We start from the raw sequence: 27,459 nt of genomic DNA, 5'->3' as shown, positions 1-27,459 counted from the left end.
TGCCCCATGCTCTACAGGACACATAAACCTAATGTGAAACACCACGTACAATCATGCAATTTAAAAGAATGCTACCATAATGAAAGCATTTCAGAGGGGTGTTTATATCTCATTAAACAACAAACTGCTCAGGAAGAAAAGCTACTTCCAGATCCAGAGAGCCACTGAAAAGAAATGTAGCCATGCAGTTAGTGAATTATTACTCAAAAGAGACTGTCAGCAAGTCCTCTTTCTAAATCAGATCATTGTTTAGTCCAGGGGTGTTTACACCAGCTACAAATTTGATGTACAATCTTTCCTCCAACTCCTCTTATTGGATGAATTTTCTCAGGGTATTTCTTAGAAAGTCAGGTAACTGATCTCCCACGGTAGTCTCACAGTGATTCCTAAAGCAGCCTGAAAGACGACAGATCCATATTATGGTAATATTAAAATTCTTCTATCCTGACTAGAAAAAGCTTTTAAGAAAGCTTTCTCCAAAATCATTACTAAAGCCCTGATGAAAGACTCAATTTCTTTGTTGAAGACAGCTTCTCCGAATTCCTTCTGGTAGTGGAAGTGTTGGCTTGACATAAAGGCACTGTTAAGGGCCCAAATCTTCAGACTAAAATACAGCCATTTTGCTTGCTTCTTTCCCTTCTTCCTCTTCATCTTCCACACCATTCAGAGAAAAACAGGGGAAAATGACCAATTCCAATGTCAGCATTGTCTAAATTGATTTTTAAAATGTTCTGGCCTGTACTTATCCAACTCTTTTTTTTTTTTTTTTTTTTAATTTTTTAAGTGTCTACACTCTGCACTCTCACCATCATTTTTGGTCACCTATTTTGTGTGAGCTGTATGATTTTTCACTATGCCCTGTAAAAAGAAACATACCTTTGTCTAAGATCAATCCCTCTCCAAGTATATAGCCCTCCCTATAAAATATCACACAAGTACCTCAGACAGCAGACCTATAGAAATAATCTTTTTCACTCTTGAGATGATTGCATGATGAGAGGCAACACAATGAGAGGATGATGATGAAAGTCGCTGAAGAAGAAAAGAGTCTTGTTCTTAAAATGAGGTCCAAAAAGGATTACACAGTTGTTTTTTGCACAGAGACCCAGCTCTCCCTGTGGTGAGTTAAACAGACACTAATTTTTCTTACGCTTTTGTTGTTTCCTTCAAATAAGTAAGGCAGGAACATCTGTCAGACTGAGGGATGAAAAGAGATGCTGATATTTTTCAACTATCTGAAACTGGCAAACCTCTGCTAGAAGAGACATGAATGCCCCAGAAACGTAAGCAGAGACCACAGAAATACTCTGAGCATTACTATAATCTAAATATGAAGAGGAACTGATAATATGAGCAAATTCTGCTGGGTTCAGTTTGTATGTCTCTGGAGAGATACTTTGCAAAGAAGAAACAACATAGGCAGCTTCTTCAAAGCGAAGATGTGATCAGAGATCATGTTTATGTCACTGAGTGATGCAAGTAATTATGCCCCAGAGTTAAAACTGTGCCGAACTTGCCCAAACTAAATTGATTCTTGTATGATTTGACATTCCCTGGCTTTTGTGAAACCAAATATAACATATTTATGGATCAGACAGATGTCTTCAATGTTCCAGTGCTGTCAGCAATCTTGCTGCTCTGTTATTAAATATTTCATATCATAATATACAGTTTGTTCAGAGAGCTACTGTCTGGTGAGAAACCTCAGAGGAAAAATCTTAGTCCACTGATGTCAATGACCACTCATGTTACATTCCAAAGGAGCACTAGAATGGCCATTTAAAGTGTAATAGTGGCTACAGAATAGTAATTTTATTGAATGCAATTTGAAAAACACCTACTTCTGATACTGCTGGGTCAAAACTGGTTATGAAAACATTGCTTCTTATTTCTGTAACTTACAGAAAAATCTTTCCTGGTCAGACCAAAGGGCGTCTTCCACTTGCTTTGATGGGACCATGCCATCAACATAATAGCTGTCAGGTTAATCGAGTTAGGCTATTTTTTTTTAATGCAGTATTGTTTTACCATTCATTAAATAGAAGCTTGAGCATCTGTGTTTAATTTCAAGTTCTCCACAGACCGTTAGTACATTAAAAAGATTAGGCTTTGAATCAATAGTTAGATCTTACTTCCCTAATGCTATTCCCTCAAAAAAGAAGAAAATAAATAAGCAAGCAAACAAACAAAATCAATATTTCTGTTTACTTTAGGAGATCTCCAATAAGCTCTAATGCAGATTCCTTGCCTGACAGCTGAGATGCTTGCATACAGAATGCAACACAGGATAGAAAACAAGCTCTAGCTTTTCCTAGCGCAATCAGATTTGATCACAGTATCAGTAACTAAAACTTTTCTTGTGCAACTAGTACCAGTACAATGAAGTAAAGAATGAAAATGAAGAAACCTGTTGAACTTAGGTTTACCTGACATAAGCTGGGGTTGATCCAATTATAGGCTAAACTAGTGATACTGCATAATATGGTTCGGATGACAAGAAGCAATTGCCCTGGTTATGCAAATAAATACTGACTTGGGCTCCTGATGCAGCTGTGAACCTGATAGATGTACCGAGCAGAAGTTCTGCACCAAGTGTTACCAGAAGAAGTTCAAAGACAGCTTATGGGGATATGTCAGCTGGAGAAACAGGGGAAGGAATTGAAATGATTTTGACTCTTGTAATCCAGGGAAACTGGTGAGTGTCCTTTCAGCCTTCCAACACAGGAAGAAACATTTGCAAGCATTAGTTCATAAGCTCTGGATGGCAAATTGGATGCTTTTAGAGCTTCCTTCAATTTTCTGGTTAGATGTAAGCTGCTTTGGTACAGTTCATTTTAGTACACAGCAATAATTATGCATTTATGCTGGTTGTTCATTTATTGTTTGATTTATAATATTGGACTAGATTTAATATATTTTCCTTTTCTGTGTTTTATTTTCCTTGAAAAAATGTTGCTTATAGGTCAGTTTAATCTAGTTTTACTTACTATTCAGCTAAATCCCTGAAAGCTGCAGTCTTGTTAATGAGTGCTACAAGGATATTAACAGGAACTGATAACAAAGCCACTAGGTCAAATGAATGCTTACTTAAGACAGCGCTGTTCGTCACCAAGATAAAATGCCTTGTTAATGTTATGCATAAAATCAATTGATTTTAATTTTTCTGGCATCTGTTTCAGTTCTCCTCACTTATTAGTGACTCGCATTCATGGCTCTAAGGGAAAATTATTGAGAAAAAAGCTTGCTTCATCTCCAGCTGAAGCTGATCAGCTGGTCAAACTTTCAGAGGCCCAACAGTTGCTAAAAAATTTGAAACAGTTAAGACAAATTCAGGTACGGCACTGGAAACCCACGTGACATGAATGCTACTATTTACAGCATCATATTCTCCAAATACATAGCATGAAGTCTCAGCACATATAAAAATATCTAGAAACACCTTGATAAATTCTCCATCATGTCCACAAAGCCACAACAGATATTGTTCTCTTAAACTAGCTGCAACTGCAGCATTTTGGTGTCAGAGCCTTCACCAAGCACACAGCTCATCTTGCACAAACTTGTCACCAGCAACATGCAAGCTTCATTTGAGCAACTCTGCTTGTGTCGCTGAGAAGGCCAGCCAGAAGCAGCTGGTAGAAGAATCCGTTTGAGCTGAAGCAGAGGTGAGATCTTACAGGACACAAATGTTCAGGCTGAGTACTGAAATACAGTGCAAACTGGGAACTGTATGAGTTTGCATGAAGTCAAGAATTACACGAGACTGTTGTAATGTACGACAGATGGCACACAAAGTATGACCTGCCAACTGTACTGACTGTATGACCAAAATCTAGGTAATGACCAATAGTCACAGCACCATGTTATTCTTTCTAGAAATCCTTTGCATGTTATTAGCAGTACTGTAACTTCTCAAGTAAAGTATCTTTCCATCTGATACTAACTAATGAAAACAAAGTACCAAATCTCTACAAGCAGGATATGTGGAAGATAAATCGAACTAGAAATACAAATGACAAAATAATTGTTAGTTTCAGGCTATAATGCAGACACAGTCAATAAACATATAGTCATTCTTCCATGGAAGTTAGATGCTTCAAGTACAAAAATGAAAAACACGAAAGAAATCAAATTGCAGCTAGATGATAACATATAAAACATGATTTATGAAAGACAAGAAATTGTACAGAAATAAAGATGGCAAAGTTCAGCAGCAGTACAGATGAAGTAACTATGGTGACCCTGACTGCATGAGAAAAATCTGAACAACTTCTTAATATTTGGAACTTAATATACTGTGCAATATGCACATTTCCTCCAATACACCTTTAAATTTTCACCCAGAGTATAGTTTGTCCTACAGAACGCATCTGAAACAGACTGTTCTCTTCAATAATGGCACACGCAAATTGGAAGTTGGAAGAAGAAACTAAGGAGAATGGCAAAGTCAACAATGAATGATGGAAAGGAAAGGGCAGTGCCAAGTCGCTGAAGTAATAAATATTGTTTTTTTTCAAGAGTAAATTACTTTTGCACCTTTAGGTTTCCACTGAGATGTATTTTGAAATGTACAGAGACTGTAAAAGATAAAGTGATTTATAGAATACATATACCCAGAATGCGTAGTAACAATAACACACAATCAGTGATTGTGGTATACTTCATAAAGACTGCTGCGAAGTTGCATCTTTCACATTAGGAGAGCACTGTACAATCCAACCTGAGACTGACATTCAACACAATCTGTAATTGACTATTTGTTCCAAAGGCAAAGTTAGAGCAGGAGATACGGTATGCTGAAGGGAGTTACTAGCTGTGGATGCCACACAGCAGACCAGAAAGAGAGATCTAAGGATTTAAGATTAAAGAATAGGAAGGGACTTTAAAATGTCCTTCTAGAACAAGGATGAACAAGATTACGAACAGCTGAAAAAGACGACCAACCATTTCAGTGGCTCTGCTGTTACTGTATAAACTGTATAGTTAGAGAGGCCAAACGAAAAGAAATTCAAACTTAACCAGTAGATGGAAAGGCGAATCCCACTGCTTGATTTGTTTCTTAACAGAAAGCGCTACTGGGAGGAGGAATACATATTCTTATTTATATACAACTCATCAATTTTCTAAGTGTTGTTGTACCTCTTATACTTACTTATCTTCTATTAAAACCACTACAGTTGCCTATTGCTTCTCATAAGGAGAATTTTTATGCAAGACACCATTACATCAATAGATATAACATTTTAGAGCCATGCAAAACTACAGATTTCAGTTTCATCTGGAAAAATGCATCTTGGATCGTATCAAAACTGGAATGAGTATGATCATTTCATAAAATCATCATTTAAAATAAATATGTTACCCAGGCAGGGGCAAAGTGGATCCATTCTACTAATCATTCTCCCCCCTGCATACAGAGGCAAGAAATAAGAGTAACCGGAATATTTCGGATTAGACTAGATCATACTGTTCCAATACATTTCCTTTACAGTTTGATCAGCTAATTACACAATTCGGTATCTTGTTAAAGTAAGTTTTTCTGCAGCTGTATTTAAAATGAGTACAATTCTCTGTTTCAGCAATTCAGAGAATCTTGAGTACAGCTTTCTGATAGTGTCTGCACACAGCTGTTTACTAAAACTGACCTTCAGGTTACAGAAAAACTTTTTTTTAATACTTCATTTTGTCTCTTAAATTATTACATTTTGAAGCAGACATTTCATTTTTTTAAAAAGACGTTCTTTACATGACAGCTCCATATGAAAGTTTATGAATATTTTCTCAGCTATGTTGTTTCCTCAGCAATTTTTTTCCCCATGATCTAAGTTGTCTAAGATACTAGTTAAAAGCTTCCCACCACAATCCGACATTAGCTTCAGAATAAAAAAACACCAAGTACTGACTTGCTATTTTGAATTAAGGAAAGATTCCATTTTATTAAAGCATTATCTTATTGTGCTGTAGAAAACTTTGATTACTGCCTCCTACTCTAAATTTAGTATTTTCTTACATTTTGCATAAATAGAGAATTCGACTGAAGGTAACAAGACCTGCTCAGTATTTTCCGTTACATCCAAAATTTTGAATATTGAATAAATAATTAGGAATGAAAATTACAGGTAAGAGGGAATTACTGTAGTAACTTATGAAAGAAATCTAAGACCACTGATACTCAAAAACAGACTTGCCACGAACCTGTGGAAGCAGTGGAGATATGTGTATGCACATGGTACCTATGAAACAGATGTTCTCCAGGGAAGAGAATCCCCAGTTGTCCTTTAACGGAGTTTTGCAGCTGTTCTGTACTATTTGATTCAAGTATTACATGATTAGTTTTAGATTTATTGTTCTGGCTAGTTTTGGAGATAAGATGATTACTTATTTTATTTCAGTTGAGAAAAGAAAGTTAAACATTAAATAGCCTCTGGAAGGTAAGAATAGTACAAAACTGTAGAAGAAAGAACCATATGCTACACATGAAATGCTATGGCCATGCTCTAAATTTAACATATAAAGCTATGATTAAGTATCCCCTGGTCACCTATAAAACACTCAAAACTGCTCTCAAAATTACTGACAGTCATGAGATGATGGCAGAGGCCTTCAAATAAAAACAGAGGATGATACTGGAAACCCCAGGGATATAATTGCTGATAGTTAATTACTGTCACTACAGGAATGTGACCAAGGATATGGCTTATGGATAGTAAGGAGAACAAAGAGCAGATATACATATATAAATAATTGTATATGGTGAAATCAGAAACCAACAAAGAAAGCACATGACCTTCGGTAGTGAACATGTAGAGGTTCTATGCAAAAAAACGTACAGAGTGCTTTTGAATATGAAGTATAACAAATACACAAAATTCATTTATTACATTCAGCCTGCATTTTTGCCTGCAATGACCATTTGTATTCACTGGACTATCTGAGTGCTAGTCCAGAATGCCCATTATGTCTCGCATAATTCTCCCACTACAGATTGTTTCAGGATACCATTGTATTATGCTAAAAGCTACAGATCATAATCTTCATTTATATTGCAGAAAGGAATATTTCTTTCATACCGCTATTTTGTATTTTAAAGGTTATTAGCTGAACCTAGCTTGATTTTAAAAAAAGTTGAGAAAGAATAAATAATTGTATATTGGATCAGTAAAACTACACATTTAAAAACTTGTCTGTGTTATTAATATCTCTATGTATTAATATCCATGATAGATCTGAAACAATCACCATCTTCTAAAAAAAAAAAAACAGACCTTAGGTAAGCTCTAAATCTTAACTGCAAGACTAGTTTGTAATAACTAGAAGAAAATTTAACATGACCTATTAAGGAAAAAAAAACCATGAAACACAAACTTTTAATTTTTTAATATATAAATTTATATTCTCAAAATTAAGACTAATTGGACCAAATAATATTCTACAGTAAAAGCACTACCTTTATTATTATTATTTTTCCTGCAAAAATGTCTCCCTTGAGAATAGAACAGGTAAAATGACTTCAAAATTACATTAAGAAAAGACTGTGGTCCATGGTCTGGAGTCAGCATATCCATCCATATTTAACACGGAGTATATAACTTATATATGTTATTATAACTTATGTAAGTTATGTAACTCCATATGCATGGAGTTATTTTACTGAGAGAACTCTCTAAATCCCTCTCACTAAAACATCAACTGAATTATCTTATAATTCAGATTTCTCATTTCTCAGATCAAGTGAACCTCAGATACCCTATATTTATAATGGCCTTTTGGAGTTCAGAAGAAAATAAATACTTGTGACATTGAATATAATTCAGAAAAACAGTTGCCTAGACAATAATTAAAAGTTAAAGCTGTGATTTGCAATGACTATCAGAGGAGATTTAAAATAAATCTTTGCAATCAATATACAAAACAGTCCCTTAGAAGCAATAGCTTAGACTGGTAATATAAACAAACCCTCAAGGCTACAATAGACATTAATTTAAGACCAACTTCCACGATGCATATTCCCACTAGTTATTACCCTTTCCTGCAGGTCCCATTGAAATGCCTAAGTCTCTACAATATAAAGGTGCTAAAATTAAAACTTGCCTACCTCACAGCAATTTCAGTACAACTAAGCAATTGTACAAGGTAAGAGATAACTAAGAAATACTTGGATGTTAACAAAAGCAAGAAAAATATTTTAAAATTAGTATTTGACAAATATTTGTTTCTGAAAAGCTATTAGTTCTATGATGTCATCACTTTTCTAAGCTCCTTTCATTTCCTGCTCTTCTGCATTATATTTGGTTAACTTTTCCAGTTTCCTACATACTTGATATTCTTTGCTTAATGAACCTTTAGTTCATAAGTCTATGGAGAAAAAAAATACATCACTGTAGTTGATACTGCTTCATCCCCTGAATAAATGACTGCTGCTTCTCCTAAGAATGGTCCCTCTAATTCAGGAGACAGAGTCGGTGCCATTTCGTTATCAGTCATATTGCTGCTGATCCCATTCAAGGAACAGAAAGAAGAAAATCTGTCTCAACACTTATGCAATTATGACTAATCAGAAAGAACAAGGAAGCATCACCCCTAAAAATAAAACCTATTTTTCATTCGGCTATTCTTCTACTGTGAACGAAGCCAAAAGCAAATGGAAACAAACCTTCTGAATAGTGAGGAACTTCAGATACTAACAAACTCCTAACTCATTTCTAAACACTGAATTTAAGGGGCGGGGGGGGAGGGGGCACAACAATATTTCTCCACATTACTCTTCTTTTTGCCTAGACCTCTACACCTTATGACAGATGAAAACATAAGACTATTTACAGAATATGCTATGAGTAACTGCCAGTGACAAAGAATACCAAATATAGCTGGGATGTTTGCTTTTCAGAGTAATCACTGTTCAGGCAAAGTATAATGTGATTTTCAAAACCTTTTCTATTTGGCATCCTAGGAAAAAAATACTGCTCTCCTATTCAGATTTCCACCTGAATACAACTTACCTTCATTTAAGCTTTCAAAAATACAGTTAATGATGTACATACAGGTTTGGAAATGGGAGGCATATGGGAACCAAAGGAGGATTGCTACTAATTCTAGCACTGCAGTCATCCCCCTGTGAAGGAAGAACTCCAGTATCTCAAATGAAGTGACTGAAGGCAGCCCTCTAATGGGGACTACGTGAAGGTATTTTAACACACATAAAATAGAGTGCGAATAACCTGAACAGGATTTTCCAGGTTAAGAAGCAATTATTTCACTATTTTCCATTATGCATGCTTAGCTTCTTACAATCATGAAAGATTAAACTTGACCATGACATTTACAAGTCCCAAGTGCGTTTTCATTACTCCTTACATGCATAAAGGTCACAAAGGAGCATTAAGTATGGGTAATTGCTGGAACATAAATATGACACTGCTGGAATACAGCATACAAAGGAATACATCTATTAACAAATACACAGAAAAAATTCCAAATTGATGGCTACAAAGTTAGACATGGTGTTTTTTTGATAAAATACTTGCTCAAGATATGTCACAAACTATTGACTGGGTGCAGATTGCATGAACAGCTGCACATCTTCTAGTAGGAGATAATGATGTATATGAAAGAACTTTAATTTAATATTAAGCTGATATAATGTGACTTCCTGATGTTCAACACAGTATTTTTAGTCTAAGAAATGCCTCTGCTTAGTTACTGAAGCAGCAGAGCTCGACTTTAGTCTCAAGCACTCCAATTCTATCAGTATCAGACTGTAGAATTTTTAGCTTTGTTTCTTAATAAAAGTTACATCAGTAGCTTAAACTGGAATAGTGATGAGCACTTATCATTGAAATAGTTAATCTATCGATTCTCTGGTATTCTTAAGTTCTCCAAAGCATGGGCAGCACCATGCTCCCATAGAAGATAAAGTTTTCTTCTTCATCAAAAAAAAATAATACATACTTATGAAATAGGACAATCTTTTTTATGCTGTTACATCGCCAGCAAAGCAATAATCCAAGCTGTTAAAAACTCTGGCTAAGGCAAATCTATAGCACCAGGACAGTCACCACAATCTTTGGCCACAGAAGCAGGAAGGAACCTTTCTTCTCATTCCACTAGTGTTTTTCTCCAACCCTATTAGGCCGTGATCTTGGTTTAAGAATCACAAGCATATTTGGTACAAGTCCTGTCTTTTTCCTGAGGAATCTTTTAGCCAAACTGTCCTGAACATAATACAAATGCTGCATTCATTAAACTTTAATCGTGACTGAATTCACATTTTTATAATTCAGGTGAATGTTTCAAATATTAGGGATACAAAGATTTTGCATGAATATTTCATTATCTTTTTAAACTTACCAATGCTGGCATTTGGGGAGATGCTGAAAAGAAGAAAGTAATTATACATCTTTGAACAATATATTTTACAGTGACCTACGTTAGCCACTGCTTTAATCTTCTCTTCCTACAACAAGCCCTCTAGCCAAGACTTCTGCAGCATATTGCCTCATTTATTTTACTTTTTTTAAGCAGCACGTCATTACTGCCTACCTGAGTTTATCACTGAGCTGTCTGTCATTGTGTTAAGGACCAGCAACTCCTCCTTCCAGAATTGCGCCCAGATCCAGGTGTTGCATCTTCCTAGGAGTCCCACATCTTCAAGGTATTGCTCATGTTGCTGAAGTGTCCAGCCCTCCTGCTGCCACTTCTTTTGGGCTGAAATTCATGCTTTCATTCCCTTAAAACTTTATTCAAGTGTATGTGAGTTCCTGAATAAACAGACTACCTACTAGATTATGTCAAACTAACCAGAATTTATTTGTCTAAACTTCTGTTTAGGTCCTCCTTCTGTTGCTAATCTTACCCCCCCCTAAAGGGCAAACTTTCCTGCCCAAGGCAGGGGGCTTGGAGCTAGATGGTTTTTAAGGCCCCTTCCAACACACACGATTCTGTGGTCCTATGATTCCCTTCTTTCAGCAGCTCTTCTTCTCCATCCCACAGCCTTACTGAATAACCCCTGAACTTTCATTTCCTCCAACAGCAGGAATGGCTGAAGTAGACAGAGGTGAGTCTGATCAGCCGATTCCCTTAAAGCTTCCACATAGCCCTCTAGCCACACATAAAAAGAGTTGCTGTTAATTCTACAGTGAATGTGGCTTCTCCTTCAGGCAAAATCTGAGGCTAATGCTAGACCTAACACTGACAGAAACTATAGCTAAAATACCGCATCTGAATCCCCTATGAGGAAAAGAATCCTCACATATCCTTATCTGTTAATTACAATTCTAATTAGTGGCTTTAGCAACTTCTGTTGCATTGCTCCCTCATGTTCCAGAGACACCTCTGGGACTAAGAAATCTGCAGTTGGAAAGGGATGCTGGGGCAGTCAATCGTTCCATTAGATCACATGAACTGCACAGGGAAAAAAACTATAATAAATGCATTCACTTTGCTGCTTTGCATGCTGTAGTGTGAATACCTCTACAAAATCACAGAGGATATGTTTTAGAGAAGAAGCCCTAGCAGTGTGTTCCCACTACCAGCTACAATGCCAAGGAACTAAGGTAATATACTTATCACAAGACTTTTTTTTTATTTTTTTGGATGGGCCCTTTTTTTAATGTGATATCATAATAAAAAATAAAAGCAACTTTCTGGCTCCATCATATCCCAACCTTCACTTCCAAAAGCAGTCGTTTTTAAGAAAGGCAATGAAATAAATTTCCCTCAATGCAGAAGTGCCTCCTACCTCCTCTATTACCAACCACAACAGAAACAGTTCAAGAGCATTAAGAGTTGTACAGTGTCACCGATACCTCTTGCAAAGGTGATTTTGCATTTGGAACACCAGTATTTAGTCTGACAATCACAGTTTACCTTACTTTCACTGACACTTCCTCTTAGCTCTTCCCTCTGACTGACAGAAAAATTTAAAGCAATATAATTCACAGTAAATACAGGTACTGAAGAAGCTCAAGAAAAAAATCACATTGTACTGAAAGAACTAATAGGAAGAAGACAAGCTATTGAATACAGATTTCCTAACTAAAACAGACATGTGACTGAATCTAATGGGATTTTTCATTTTTAGGGGAGTAGTCTAAAATCTATGCAAGCGTAGAGAAAAATACATCTGAACATCTAATTTAAGGAAAGTTTCTGCAATGATATTCCTGACTGACGGAGTTGTGAAAGGAAACAGTCATAAACATAAGACAATCCTGTCTTTCTGATGAACAACAAAACTTATCTTCATGATTGATGGGTACAGAATTTTTTTGCTTGCGTTCATTTAGGGTCAGACTGACATATCCCTACTCGAAATAGGTTTTATTCTTAAAAACAATAATGTGAGAGTCAAGAACTAATTTTTATCGCCCTGGTAAATGCTTTTGTTTTTTAAAGCCCAAAATGTACTATAAACTTTTAATATTAGAGGGGTAATGCTGAATCCCTTCATCAGCTTGCCATATTCCAGAGAAAGAAATTGGCTGAATTCCTAAGCTGACACATATGCAGTGAAATGCATGAGGCTTCGTGGATTTACAGCAAAGAAAAACCCAATCCAGAGACAGTTACATGACTTGCCTGCAGATATAAAATTAGCCATCAGTGGAGGTGATACAAATCTTGACAGCTCCCTGGCTCAACCCACTTTGTCCACTGTGAGCTTTTTGCACGCATGCTGGCAGAGGTTTGTTATTCATCAAAGCCCTCTATCTTTGCAGTTAATTTTCTTGTCTCTGTAGCCATTGTTTCACTGTTTATTGCTCTAACTGAAAAAGTGGTGTACAACCCTAAATGGCAGAATGTCACTTGTGTGTTTTTAAAGTTGCTTTGAACTTCAGTCACAAACATCCGATATTTGAAAACATCTAATAGTGGAAAACAGTTGAAATGCTGTAAAAGGGGTCAAATGTTTGAGATAAAAAGAATAATATGAAGATGCAAGAAAAAGTGAGAGGAACTGAACCAGCTATGTTCTTATCGCACTGCCACAAATGTTAGTTAAACCTCTTTAGTTCTCTCTTTAGTCCTGGTTGAACTTTTGTACATCACAATACCTTTTGTTCATGTTGTAATGGAAGTCTGGCATTCTGAACAAGCGAAGATGGTAAGTACTCCATATGTTAATTATAGGACCAGATGTTTTCAATAAATTCGTGTTAGCCTGAAAAAAATTTTCTACAGCAATGGATATGTACTTTGCTGTCTGGCCAATCCCTATGAGTTTGATTTCAATAGAGTTTTTCCTTACTAATGACTTAATGTCCCCAGGATTCACTTTCCAATATTTTCTTTCTTTTAAATGGAAAACAATACTTCTTTCCCAAGACAAAATTATGCTGGTCTAATGCTTCTTGTTATAAACTAATGTCTAGCTGTTTATAAACACAAGCACATGCCCCATCTGAATTTAAGGGGAAGGTTAAAAAAAAAAAAAGTCTTAGCCAGTTTGAAGTAAAAAATAAAGACAAAACGTTTTTTCCTGTTAAAATAATCTAATTCCAGCAACTGTGTGACACTCAAAATCACTGTGATATAGAGGAAAAATTTGAAACATGGCAGGCCAAACACTTGAGTTACTCATACCAGAGAGATGCTTTTAACAAAGCAGCAAGGTTTTTTTAGTAGAAATTTGTTATCTCAACTCCCTACAGATTCCATCTGCCATGAACATGCTTCAGCACCAAGCTGCAAGACCTGATGGGGAATGTTTCCTCACTTCAGGAGACTCCAAAGCTCCAGCACCACACACACACACCCTGAGAGGGTGAGGCTGTCTGAGTTGCTGCTGAAGGGTCTTAGGTGTAGAGAGAAGGCAGCTGGCAGAGCCAGCTGGATGCTTCCTGGCAGCGAAGAGAAAACTTAGTCTCCTACCCTGAAGATGAGAAGCAAAACACAACAGGGGAGCTAAGGAGCAGGAGAGGATGGCAGCCCTGGAAAAGACCCTGCTCGTGCTGGTGGGATGGGACAAGTAAGTAGTGACTACTGCAAGCAAGAGCCAGCTCCCTCACTGCAGTCCTGCTTCCTCCCTCAACTACACAAGTTGCCACCCTGGCTTCAAAAATGGTGGCACTAATGAAGCCATCATCAGGAGGTTTACGTAATTGCTGCTTCTAAGAGTCTACTGCCAGAGGGAGGTTGCTTGTTTTCAGCTAGTCAGCCCCCAGAGGAAGCTGGCTCCAGCCTTGAATAGGTAAAAACTAGGTATCAGTTATTTGTCACAATATACCAGTGTAGAATTGTGCAGTAAATTAGAGAAATGCCAAAGGCAAAGCATTTGCAAATTGACAGGAGAATCATGTAGCACCCCCACAGAAAAGCAGCTTCTATTTTAGTAGTGGCTGTAAGGCCTTACCTTTAGGGCGCTTCAGTAACAACCCCATTTCTCCACACTGCCACAGGAAACTCTGCTTGAAGCTCTCCCTCCGGGCACAGAGAGTCCAGCTGAAGGGGAACGTTCTTTACTCTTGCACTGTGGCCCTGACTTGAAATCAGATGGCCAGGTACAAAGGTAGGATCACTGAGGTGAAAATGAAGGTGAACTTCTGACTCAGCCAAAGTCACTGGAATGAGTAAAACACAACACAACTCCAGCTGTAGTCCACTAACACACACAACTCATTTTGCAACAAGCAGAATATCAGGAGAGAAAAGGCCTGGGTGCTTCCTTCCCTGTCAGACAAAAAATCCGGTGGGAAAACATTTTCCCATACTAATGTTTCTGTCATTGGCAAACTTTAGAAAAATACCACCTAACATCAGCTTCTCTTCTTTTTCCTCCCAGTTTGCCCTGGACTTTATACCACAAATCTGGTATGCAGCATTTGGCACCAAATCAGCATTAAAAGAAAAATTATTTTGTTCTCAGCTTGGAAGGAGAGCCCATGATTTAGTTTCATTTAAGTTTCTCTGAAGCGGTTCCAATATGAAAGCAGAAATTGGTGCCGTGTACATGCACATTGAAATAGGGCCCAAGAACAGCTTCTGCGGCACTGAGGTACAATGACTTCCACAGGCACTGGTGACATTTTCAAGAAATAACACAGACATAGGAGTGACATTTGCATGATTTCACACCTATTTTAGAGAAAGGAAAGAAAATAGAAAGATTTAATCTGCCCTCGCATTCAAGTCCGTTTTCCACAGGTGGTGACCAGGTGAACAATTTGAGACCAAGACAGCAGTGGACAACAGACTATTTTTGTGGTGAAGCACCGCAATGGGCAGATCTTTTGGGGTTAGCATTGTGTCCTTCAGTTCCACATGAAAACTTCAACCATCTCTACTGCTCTGCACATCAATTCCAGCTCTTCTCATCTGTCCTCTACACAAAGCTAGGCTATGCTCTGCGCAAGCTGACACCAACAAAGCACATGAAGAAATGCAGAAAATTAGAAAAGAGGAAGAAACCCACACAATTGTCTTTTAAAACTGCCAAGAGTTCCAAAGAGGCCATCGCATCTTTGACTTTCTTTTATGTACTGTATTTATTTTTACAAAACACTTGCACATCTGTTACATAAGAGAAATCAATACCAATGTGAAACTATACTTGCTGTTTAACTTAATGAAAAATTGAGAAAACATGTCCTGTGTTAAATTTACGTAGAAAACTGTTTTCTATAGGAACTTTGACTTAATACACAAATTATTTTTTTCTTGAACAAAAATTTTTAAGAACTTTTTTTTTCTTAAGAATTGTTTTTCCTTAAATTAAACGCTTATTTTAAACAAATATATATACAGGAAAATGATATATAAGTAAATACAAACTAGATTAACTCAACAGTAAAATAAATAAATAAATAAGGGGAAAAAAGGAAATGGAAACTTGAATTATTTTTTTTTAAGAAAGCAGTTTGGAGGCCCAAAATTGAGACTGCCAACTGCATTTTACAAAAATTTACATTACAGTATTTCTTCACACAATTCATCCCAGTGACTGACTAAATCAAGATGCCAGACCAGAAACAAAGAAATAGAACAGGGTATCTTGCCAGCAGAATCCACTCGTGTGGAAGGAGCCAAGCATGATAAATGATTTGAACACACCCTGCTGGAGCACATCCTGCACAACTCACTCGCCTGAGTAGCTTACCATTGTACTCCGAGTCAAAGCGATATGACCTACCAATCCTCAATGACTTCACATGGGGCAACCTGCCACAGACATCTCACATAGAACTGCACACCACAGGTAAGGCCTGGCCTTCCTGGGAATTGCAATTACAAAGGCTTTGGCTTAGCTATGTGTTTTCCTAGAAAGGGTAAGTGTGCTTAACTGAGCTAAGTGTAAGATATGCAAATTAATAAGAAACTAGGTAATCCAGGCCCATAATGACACGTAACCTCAACTGGTAGGTGTGACTTGACCTTTTTAATTTATATTTTAAACCAGGCTATAATATACCATGCAACTTGCAGAGATTTGTGACTTGGGTTCATTTATAATTTTCCTTTCTCTAGAAGGTTTCTATGGAAAACATCCCTTGTTTTGGAAGACATTCCCTCAGAAACACCCCCACCTTTTCATTTCAAAGAGAGACAGGCTGTCAAGGCATATCAATTCAATCTAGACCTACATCTCAGTGTCAGAATGAGGTAAACTCTGCTACAAGTGCTCATACCAGTAAATACAGCTGATTATAATGATAGCAGTAGTTATCATTTCTTACATTCTTGTTGTCCTTGTGGAAAACTAGAACTGGAAAGGAAATGCTGAGATGTGGAACATATTTCTTGGTAATACAACGCATTCAAGTCTCACTTGATATGGTATCCTGTATAGCTTGACTTGTTTGTTGAAGATGTAGCTTAAAACCTATACCTAAAGATATATTCCACGATATTTCTAATGAGAACCACTATGATTTTAAAGAAAAAATGAGGTTTGGGGATTTAGATTAATATATATAAAAGTAAAAATACATAATTCTTTGGCTCAAACCTTTTCATGCAAAAGCATACCTTAAGCCTAAAAAGTAGCTTATTCAACACCACTTGGCTCATATTTAGATTCATATAGTTTATAGATGAAGAATGAAATCCTTCTATTTTCCAAATATTTGAAGAGAGATGGCTAGTTAAAACAACGCTTGAGAAGCAAAATCTTGATAAAATATAACATCTTAAAACTACGTGCACTTTCACGTTTACTGTATATTCACAGTTAGTCTTAAGAGTATTTCCCATGACACTTTCCTGTCCCTGAACAGTGGCATATTTTTCACATTTTTAACATGACAAACATTTTGCCACTGAAATTTTACTGCTTCACTTGTGAGCTGTAAAGATTTATAGCTGGTCTCAGAAGCATGACTAGCAGAAGGTTATTGCTCTCAGAAATCACTGAGAAGTTGTAGATTAGAAAAACATTCACATTGACCATTCCTGTGATTTTAGCCTTTGTTAAAATCCTGAATCTATTATTAGAATTTGTCTGCATTAGTAGCCCTTTGGTTGCAATAAATTAAGGATCCGGTCGTGTTGAATGAAAAACTGTGCAGCTCAGATACAGCAAAAGGGGTATATAATAACTCTACAAAACACTCATTCTTCAAAGGGTTTGGTCCTTTACTTCGTATCTGGTCATTTGGTTAAAGGCCTGCTTGCAGCTTCCACACAACAGAACTCTACCACTAGCAACACCTGAGGTAACCCCCCACTCAGGGAAATCCCTCTGGTAATGCCATCACTGTTAGCTTCATGTAATATTTAAATATAAAAAAAAATAAAAATTGTGAACTGCTTGGGGCAACCGGTTGTGGACAGATCACATCTGTATCTCAACTTGATGACATAATTCTTATGGAGGGAAAGGATTATTTATATTCTTATTCTTTTTATTGCTAATTTTCCTAATAAACTGCCAAGATTAAGAACCATGTCAAAAGCCAAATTTCGCATATTAAAGGTGAGGAAAAATTTGGTAAAATTTGATTTTCCTCATCGTTGGTTCTTTTGTATGCCAATAATCCATTTTTGGGACAGATTCTAATCTCAGGCGCAGCATGAACATCCCAACATACCTAAGAAAAACCTGTTACTGTGCATCATGCATGCTATTAGAATCTGGCCCTTCTATTGTAGCTGGAACATTTGCATCAAGTTCTTGTGACTTTTTATAATAACCATATTTTCTAATATTTGCAACTGTGCACATTTTTGCCTGAATTGCCTTCCATTCCACAGATGGCAACTATGAAAAGCCCTCACATATGGCATCTACAAAAATAAATTTGTCTAAGGCTATGGATGTACGAATTCACCACAAAGCACAGCACTCTATCGCAGTCTCTCTTCTGAGAACTTGAGCCCTGCCTTCTTCCCTGCCCCTGCAATGAAGTCAAGAAATAACGTCAAATCCTGCATCAAAACCAAGCGCTGTGGATCACGATGACTTTTCCTCCATTTGCCTTTTTTGAGAGTAAATTAAGTTTGACAGTACCCAAGAAACCCTCTGGACATACACTTATCTTTACATAAAGGATTAGCCACAGGGAGAGCAATGACATCTAACCATTTAGATGGATTATCACCATTTTGTTTGGATTTTATTTATTTTTTTAATATTGACTCCATATGATGCATAATACAGTCTCTGCAGCAGGCGGCCTTTTTGAAGCCCAGCTTTCTACCTCCTTCCCCAAGCTGCGAGGCCAAACCTAAGCCCTGGCCCAGCCCAGTTTGGTCTACGCCTGCCGGCAGGCCACCTCCAACCCCTGCAGAGCAGAGCCCATGGGCTACAAGGGGGCCAACCAGGAAGGGGAAAACACACACTGAGTATGTGCTCTTGACTATTTTATTTCCTTAAATGTCTGCAGAACAATTCTTAGTATTTAATTTTTCCTTCACAAAGACTTATTCTTCTCCTATGAAGGAAGGCTGAGAGAACTGGGGCTGTTCAACCTGGAGAAGAGAAGGCTCTGGGGAGACCTCATCGCAGCTTTGCAATACTTAAAGGGGGCTTATAAAAAACATGGTGTGCAACTTTTTGCTTGGGCAGATAAGACATGGGGAAATGGCTTTAAACAAAAACAGCGGAAATTTAGATGAGATATTAGGAAGAAATTCTTCACTCAGAGGGTGGTGAGGCACCGGCACAGGCTGCCCAGAGAAGCTGTGGATGCCCCATCCCTGGGGGTGTTCAAGGCCAGGCTGGATGGGGCTTCGGGCAGGTTGGGCTGGTGGGAGGGGGCCCTGCCCATGGCAGGGGGTTGGAACTGAATGAGCTTTAGTGTCCCTTCCAACACAAGCCATTCTATGATTCTATGAGTCTATGATATTCTCTTGTTTGCTAATCTTCTCTTAAACACTTCAGTTAACTCAATTTCAGTTTCAAATACCAATTACTTTGTTTTCAAATGGCTGCTCAATCTAACCTCTATGTATATGTCTTTTTTTTATTAAATCCAGAGATAAAGCACACGTGTCCTCTCATTTTAAATCACCCATAGTTCCTTAGTCACAGTATTTCTTTACTGTAGTCCTCCAGTCTAAATAATATTTTGCTTACAGCTATGGAGTCTGTAGAAATACAGCATTTCCTTTATTACTTTCCATGCATCTGAGATCAATGCAGCTTTCTGTATTACTTAATGGTCATACAATTTCAAAATGTTAAGTGCTGGATAAATGTATGCTATTATTTTGCCTCACTTTGATGTTCATAGCACTTTCATTTTGATTTTTCACCTGCTGCTGACTAGACTGTCACCCAACGCTGGCCTTAAGATTTACACTTGTATTTACAGAACGGTTTTCAGGGTTGCAGATCCAGCTCCAGAACCCATTTCAACTTTAAGTAGATATCTAACTCTATTGTTTTTTGCTGGTTTATTTTTTGCAAGTGGGAAGTAATTTCTTTTTTTTTTTTTGTTACATTTTTTTCCAAAATTTCTCTGAAAGATAAAATACAGATTATTATATTGAGGACATCAGTAGTCTGGTGCTCATTTTCCTGACTTTCAAGGCAGCTGTCTGACTACACACTATTTGTTTGAAAAAAATATATACCAAAACGGCTGAGTCCAAAACCTGCACTGGTGTAAATCTGCAGAACTTCCTTGGAAGCAGTGGCGCTCTGCCAATCTCAGTTAAATCTACAGCAGGTGGTGATTTGACCTAAAAGTGTTAACCCTTCTACTTGTCTTTAGCAAACAGTTCATTAAAAAAGGTGAAGTCTTTTCCCGTTCCTCAGTAGACACTTTATTATCCCAAACAGCCACCAGAAAATTGCAATCTCCTCTTATGTTGCTGGCTACTGCTCTAATGACTTTTTTTTTTTCTTCTTGTCTAGCAGCTTTAGGAATGCCTCATTTGCCTTCATCTGGCCACTTGTAAAGGCCCTCATCACTGAACTTTTTGTCCTACAACATTTCTGTCCTACTGAGTCAGCATCCCCTCACACAGTTAAATCATCTCTATCCCCACAGGAGGCTACCAGACTCCCTTCTCCTACTGCTTTTCTCATCAAGTACAAAAGAAGCCTTCAAGTCTCTAAGCCAAATACAGTTGTCTCAATAATACCAGGAGACAGTATTTGCTCTGGTTTAGACTAATGAAATCCTAGACTTCAGTAAGTTGCATATGATGCACATCAGCCCACAATGTAGCTCTCAAGTAACTTTCTCATTATACACCAATATAACTGGTTTTCCCCCTGCACACTCCTTTCCCTATATCTGATAGTAACCATCTTTTCTTAAAGAATATTCCTCAGATGTACAATTCTCCTACCTCCTCTTTTTTCAACCTCTGAAAATATACCTTTCCCTTGTTCACAGTGATACTGCAATTTTCTATTTGTTCCCCAACACCTTTTCAACTTTTGTTCCCCTCATCACAATGTTAATGCTACTGAAAGACCAACAAGCTTTGTTTGCCATCCTGCCTTCTCATGCTGTTCAACATCAAAGCTATCTCAACAGCTGCTTTAGTTCCTATACATCTAAACCACTTAATTTGCACTACTCCATTAAAAAAACAATAATTAAGAGTAGTTTGTTTTTCAAGTAAATACACAAAAACTCAACACTACAAATTTCAGCTGAAAGAGTCATCAGACTATACCCACCCATCTCGCTTAGGTTCCTTCAAATAAAACCATCAATATACGGTGAATGTTCCAATAAGGTAGGCTGGCCTGTTTTACACACCAGTCCCCAAGTACAGCTTTGCAATGATTAAGTGTTGGCATGAGTTCACCATGAGATAGTGCTCAGAGTCAGAATAGCATTCACGCTCTACGTTTGGTTTTCCATGCATCCAGGCAGCATGGGGGAAAATTTAAACCAGAGCCTCTGAAGGCATGGCGACACACGGTGGCAGTAGCCAGAGGCCGTATAGAGAAAGAAGCCTTTTACAACATTACTGTGTACAACATTTTAAAACAGACTATAAACACTCATGGATAGGGCCACATTTTACTCCAGTCCTAAGCGAAGGGTGAGAGACTCTCTGGGTGTGTAGCGCAAATAACATTGATAAATGTTGTTCTAACACTCTGCTTTAAATAACTGTCTTCAGGAAGAGTAAAGATCACCTGTCTAGACAAAAAAAATGGTGTTTTTTGTGTTTGTTTTTTTTTTTTTTTCTTTCTGTCTGGACAGAAAAGATTCAAATATCAATGAAGACTATGAAATGGAGAAGAGAGGAAAAAGCAAAAAGGCAAAGAGGGGTAGCAGATTTGACTTTTTCTTGAGTACAAATTAAAATTAAAAATAAAACACTTCCTAGACGTGTTAGAAGCACAGGAAAATCAGATGCTGTTGTAACCGTGAGCTAACACCCACACTTGTGTTGATCACTACCTGCATATTTAAACCAAGATCATACTGTTCCCTGGAACATCCAGTGCTCCTACTCTGACCTAAAAAAAGAAATTCTTTCAGTACAAGTAAAGTTCACTGTATTCCTGCAAGCTGTAAGTTCATCAACCCATTTCTCTGGGAGAAATGTTTTATTCAATATTCTGTATTTCATTCATCTATTTGTAGTGAGAAGTGAGCTCACATCAATATTAATGAACTTAATGACTGATGAATTAAATGCATTTCTTGTCGAATGACCTGTTGTAGATGTTTCAGCAATGATGCTAGATGCTACTTTGCCCAACTTCCTTTGGTAGCACATCAGCAGAGGTCTGACAGGTAGGATGCTGTCTGAAGTAATTCACATCATGGGCAATTCTAATAGGACTCCTCACCAGATTCTAATGGCTGCGGTACCTCTTTGAAATGTGTGAAATAAAGGTTCCTAATATGACTCTGTCATTGCACATTTATCAGCTCAAGTTAGCAGTACCGGCACAATCCTAATTCTTCCATATGGATGTGGGCTGTGCATGCAGCTTGCTGCTCACTTCGTCTTACAGAGAAATGCACAAAGTATTACTTACTGCACAACATAGTTTAAGTAAGGTCAGGAGGTCAGCTTTCTCCAGGATGCTGTGATAAAACAGGCTGGAACAAGCTCCTGCCATGTCAGAGATGGAATAAAAGAATATTCTAATAACCACACTCAAATACAAGTTCAAACTAGAATTTTAAACACACAGTGGTGACTTGATCTCTCTATTGGAATTCAGTATAGTTGCTACTTAACATGTGAGACCTAGATCAATTACTAGAGCTTTTTTCCTGTCCTGTAGCATAGACTTTTTTTTTTTTTTTTTTAAAGTCTCAGATCATTTCTGGCTCCCGAACGTCCAAACAGGAAGATAGGTCTGAACAAAAAATCCACTCAAAACCTAAATAGCTGCACTATGAACCACCTGGCCATGCTAAGCTCTATCTTTCTGAGTTCCAGCCCCAATGACAATGGATTCATACTTAGGAATGAAGCCACAGTTGACTGAAGTAGTCCAATTATCACGAGAAGCAGCAGCCCATCTGCTACCTAACAGTGGCCATGGAAACGCGTCACTTTTGCATACCTCACTGCCTTGCACTGAACTCAGTACCTCTGTCCTAACAGTCAGAGCACTGCAATCCGCTGGCGTATTTGTGAAAGAGTGCACACAATGGCAGCATGCTCACTGCAGTATTTCCACAAAGCTAAAAGGTGTTCTAGAGAAGGGCATTCCTTCCTTCCTTCCGTTCCCATTACAGACAACTTTTGTCTGCTAGAACAGCCCAGTTCCAAACACAGATGGAAGAACTTGAGTGGAGACATCAACTGCTTAGCCATACTGTACAAACTGCCAAGTACAGGTCATCCAGCTTTCCACTGATACAATACCCACTAGATGCAAGACAGAAAGGAGTGCAGTTATCCTACACAGATGATCTTCAAAATCCAGTTCTCCAGAACCTGAACAGTAACTAGACTTACAGGCCACTAAACTTTAAAAAAAAGGGAATGCAATAATCTAACACCTCACCTTAAAATTAATATATATATCTGGCAATGAAAGAGGCAGGGCAATTCAGTGCAGCACCATTTCTCTTGCCCGCTACTCCGCCAAATACTCCAGCTATGTGCAAGACTAAAGCACATGTGCAATTCCTATTTCATGCTGTATACAGTAGCAGAGTTTGATTTTTCAGCCATTGCTGTAACATATTAATGTATTACTGATGACATGACTCCGCTGCCCTTGGTCAGACCAAAGGTCTATTCAGCACAGCACACTATCTCTCACAACGGCTGTGTCACTATATAAAAACACAGCAAGCCTTTTTCACGTTTCCCTTAGCAAACCTTCTGAACTACCTGAACCAGATAATGTATATTCATATTTCACAGCCTCTTCCAGGATTCTCACTGATGAATCTACCTTTACAGTAATCATAGTAGTTTTAATCCAGTTACATTTTTGGTATCCACAACAATTTGCAGCAGTGAGTTCCGCAGTTTAATTACGGCACTAGAGAAAAAAAGACTGTTTCTTTTTGGTTTTAAATCAGTTTCCAAATATTCTCACCTACAGGGAGAAATGTTTACTAACCCTTTCCTACCCACTGTGTGTGTTCCTACTCACTTATTTTACAGACTCCCTACTTCATACCCTTTCAGTTATCTCTTCTCCAGCATGAAGACTTCTTGTTTCCTGTAGCATTCCTTGTACGGAACAGTTTCAAAAATGTGATAAGCCTGGTTGGTCTCCTCACATATCTTTCAAAGTTCTGCTCTAATTTTTCTGAAGGGGTGGTGGTGGCAGCAAAACTGCATCTAACCATCAAGGTGTAGAAACTATGCAAATTGACACATTAACAGAATTATCTGAAATACCTTACAAGTGATAACAACTAGTTCAGCACCCTTTACATTACATGTAGAGAGCGGGACTGGTTCTTCCCATGTACAATGCTTCACACTTATCAACAGCACGTTTCATTTATTATTTGATCACCCAATCACTTGTTATGAGAACCCAATACACCTCTTCACAGCCACCTTAATTTTCACTACCACAGATAATGTCATATTCAGCAAATGCCATCTCTCTCCTCTTCCTCTTTCCCAAGACTACCGATAGGCAGTGAGATTTCTCTGGGACATGCTCACAGTCTCCCTTCTCAATGAAAACTAGGTATTTACTCACTTCTTTGACTTCACGTCTTCTATTAATCTGAAACTTTTAATTTCTTTTTATCCCTTGACTTTTTAGTTCATTTAATAGCTTCCAGTTAGTGCTTTCGCGTGAACTTTTTGGAAATCCAAATACAATCTATACCTCATGGCATCATCTAATGATGTATGTTTTAAGGAAGGAGGAAATTCATTTTACTGTATCTAATTTTCATCAACAACAACATTATAATGTCTTAATACATTTACACAAGCTAGACAGAAACAGAAAAAAGCTACTTACTTTGGTCACATTACAGAAAACAAAACTATCATAATAAAAATAATCAGAGTCCACCTTAACGACATTAGGGTTTACAAACTTTTTTTTCCAAAGAGTGTGATTGAGCTTCCTTCCTACAATGTATATTTACCTGCAGTATCACCTGAGATCTGGTGGGATACTTGTAGAGAGAATAATTTATTTCCTTGAAAGCCCATGGACAAATTCTCCCCCCAAAACAGCTTTCCTTCATTCTTTCCCCTTGCTCCCAAAAAATACACCGTTTAAACCCTCTCATAACAGGAGACACAACAATACACAATTTAAATGGTAGCCATAGCTTCTGGGAACTCTACAAGTAATACCTCTTTTCACAAGGAATGAAAATTACACAATAATGTAGAAAAATGTGAGAAAAATATCCTCAAGCTCACTAGAAAAAACAAAGTGTTTTCCACTTAAAAAGCAAGGAAGACAAACTGTGTACAGCCTTGGGAGCAATAAAAAAAACTGCAGAAGCAAAATATATAAGATACGGCAGTGTGCCAAAGAATCAGGAATAGACAATAATACAAGATGGAAATACCTAAAAGGCTCTCATGGCCAATATGAAACAGTTTCCAGACATATAGAAGACAGTTGGGGTATTAACTCTGGCAACACTTCCCTGCTTGCCATGCCAACAGAATAATGAAAAATGAAACAATGATTGATTGAACTGCACATGACTTGCCATGAGATATCAACTGTATTACTTAAACTTAAATGGATTCTCAGTAGCTTTGCTTTGTAACTAGCTAGTGTTTTATTTTTCACCACTTTAGAACTGCAGTGTGGAGATGGAAGTGGGTTTTACAGCCCTGCTTTACTGTATTTTGTGTTTCAGACACTGGGATGCTAAGGCACAATGCAGAGTATTACAAACAAATCAGTGAAAGCCTCATGCAATAAAGCCCACATTTGGCTTTTAATTGTGTAAATGCTGAAAACAGGCTGAATACATATCTTACTCTCCACAGAAATGCTACAGGGCAGGCAGATTCTGTTGAGCTGGGCTGTAAACGGGTCCATATCCAGGGCTCCATAAAACGTTGCAGGTCCTTGCTCTGTCATCGTGAGTGGTATCATCAAGTGTTCAGTGTTTTCTCTTGGGAAAAATACACAAAACAACCAAGCAAATAAACCCCACCTGTAGTCTCTCTGATACTTGTTGCCAAAATTGTGAAAGGCAACAAGTAATTGCTTCTAAAATACAGAGAATCCCAAGAAGCCTGATGGGTAACGGCTCTACTTACAGCAATGCTATACATGCAACTTCCCTAGTGTTAGCCAAGATTACCAAGTGAGTTGGCAGATCCCAGCACATTTTTGATATTAAAATGCTGGGAAGCTACTTAAATGTCGATGCATTCGTTATGAAAACATCTTTTTGGCATTTGCTTCCAATTAATGTTTCTGCTTTAGTATGACCAGTTCTCCTCATTATATTCAAATGTGATGGCTATGCGAATGACTGAATATGATTATGGAAATGCTGGCTCACATTTCCTGAAATGGGTATTTGTAAGGAGGCTGTCAATTGGAAATATTTAGAAATCTATCAGGAGATCAAGCGCATTTTAAAAGGACATCTGTGTACAAGAAGCAATCAAAATCAACAGTATTATCACACAGGCTCATTGGATAACGCAGCAGAGGTGCAGTTGGTGAGCATTATGTTGCATTAACAATATATGGTTCAGCTGTACAATCCCATTGCCAGACCTTCCTGGGACAGGAATTGATATCAAGTAACAAATATGAACTTAAAGCTAAATCATGTGGCTAAGCCACATGTAACTGGGTATCAAAATGGAGCGATTTGCTTCCAGAAGCCAAAAGGCTAAACACAAGATCTGTTATTAAAGAGAGTTTGTAATACAAAAACAAAGGCTTTCCTGGCACAGACAAAACAGAATCATAGCCATGTCTATCATCCAAGAGGTTTATTTTAGAAATGAATTCCATAAATTTTCAAACACTTGTGCGGGATTTAGCTCCACAAACCTATTAAAATAAATAAAGCATGAACATCTACTAATCTAGTTGGACTTCTTTCTATTTTTAATGCTGTTTGCTGGTTTTATTCTAATTGCTGCATTTTAGTTTCATTTTGAGGGAATTGTGCTCATTAAACAGGTGTATTACAAATATTTCATTTTGAAAGGACAGAAGGCTAGGTTCAACCTTCCTAATACATTTGAGCCAGCGCTCATTTCTGATAATCATTAGCATCATTTAAATTGCAATCCCAGCTCATTTACACATGGTGAACTGCCTGCCCACTCTAACTAGTTTCAGTAGCAGTGAAAGTTTATTTGCCTTCCGCCTCTCTCTGAAACATCCCAGCCCACAGGGTAGAAATATCCTACCTTAGCCTCTGCAGCATGGGAGGATACCTGGTCTTCTTCTATTGCAAGAACACGATCATTTTACCCCACATGCAGCCCCTGACTACAGTGAGAATTCCTTGCTATTGAAATACCGTAAATTAAGCTGTGTAATTAAGTAGTACCAGATAAATCATCAGACCTCTGATTTTTTTTTCTGTTATGGTTTGTGCTGTGCTCAACCCATGACAGAATAGAAAGTTTGTGAAGTATGAAAAAAAATCAAACAGTAAGAAAACA

At 37.6% G+C, this 27,459-nt stretch overlaps 1 protein-coding gene across 2 annotated transcripts in view; it reads right to left on the bottom strand.

Annotated features, from left to right (window-relative positions):
• Positions 1-27,459, bottom strand: part of LOC310902999 (uncharacterized protein) — a 322,682-nt gene that overhangs the window by 207,636 nt on the left and 87,587 nt on the right. For both annotated transcript variants that reach the window (XM_083845497.1, XM_083845498.1), the window contains one exon: positions 14,351-14,558. The gene's annotated coding sequence lies outside the window, so the exon portion shown is untranslated. The remainder of the gene's footprint in view (positions 1-14,350; positions 14,559-27,459) is intronic.

This window comes from Anser anser, assembly GCF_964211835.1.
Source record: "Anser anser genome assembly, chromosome: 7".
In the NCBI taxonomy this organism is placed as follows: Eukaryota; Metazoa; Chordata; class Aves; order Anseriformes; family Anatidae; genus Anser; species Anser anser.
The sequence above is the reverse complement of the archived record's forward strand: the minus strand, read 5'-3'. Positions and strand labels throughout refer to the sequence as shown.